The following is a 961-nucleotide window of genomic DNA, read 5'->3' as shown; positions in this document are numbered from 1 at the left end:
ATAAAAATAAAAAAAGAAATAACTCTTGATCTTCTTAAACTGGCAGACCTGAAGGGAAGCCTGAACATGCTCACATGAGTTCTTCTGCTAATCCGCAGTGGGGTTGCTCAGTCTAGAAAAGTGACCTCCTGCCTTGAATTCTTGCTTTGTCCTCCAGTTCCTCAATGAGCCTCAATGCCTGCCCTGACCTCAACTTACTTGACCAGAGCCCAAACACTCTCTGTGCACCATGAACTGGGGCTGCTTCCACATACCAAGAGCAATTATCTGTCTGATTCCAAACATCAGCACATGGATGGTCTTCAGTGCTGGAGCTTGCTTTGAACACTTAATCTGGGTACTGAAGCCAATTCCAATGTGTGTTTCAGTGTGTGTGTGTGGTGGAGGGGGCAGGTCTTATCCCTCAAAGCAGCAAATAACTCTCCACACACCAGCTGGCTGCCTTACAATTCAGCTCAATGTTGACCCTATCCACCCAGAGATAGCCTCGGATTCTACAAGGTCAGGGCTCAGTCCCACAAAACTGTCCCATCCCCCAACTTCAGGTTATCACCTGTGCTTCTGAGCAACCAGTTATAGAGTGTAGGTTCCAACAAGCTTCTCCTTGGGGTCAGTTAATTTAATAGAGTGGCTCACAGAATTTGAGGGAAACTGTTACTAGATTTTACTAGATTAGCAGCTTATGATAAAAGAATAGAACTCAGAAACAGCCAGAGGGAAGAGATGCACATGGAAAGGTATGGGGAAAGGATGAGGAGTTTCCTGTGCTCTCTCCAGGCTGCCACTGTCCCCAAATTTCCCAAATTTACCAACCCAGCAGCTTTCTAAATTCTGGCCTTTTAGGTTTCTCTGGAAGCTTCATTACATGGGCTGCTGCTGCTGCTGCTGCTAAGTCGCTTCAGTCGTCTCTGACTCTGTGCAACCCCATAGACGGCAGCCCACCAGGCTCCCCCGTCCTCTG

The 961-nt window shown here is 47.5% G+C and overlaps 1 protein-coding gene across 1 annotated transcript in view; it reads left to right on the top strand.

Annotated features, from left to right (window-relative positions):
* The window catches only part of LOC105000052, a 33087-nt gene that overhangs the window by 25761 nt on the left and 6365 nt on the right, over window positions 1–961 (top strand). The window lies entirely within an intron of this gene.

The sequence above is a fragment of the Bison bison genome, unplaced genomic scaffold (assembly GCF_000754665.1).
Source record: "Bison bison bison isolate TAMUID 2011002044 unplaced genomic scaffold, Bison_UMD1.0 scf7180017864367, whole genome shotgun sequence".
Lineage (NCBI taxonomy): Eukaryota > Metazoa > Chordata > Mammalia > Artiodactyla > Bovidae > Bison > Bison bison.
The sequence above is the reverse complement of the archived record's forward strand: the minus strand, read 5'-3'. Positions and strand labels throughout refer to the sequence as shown.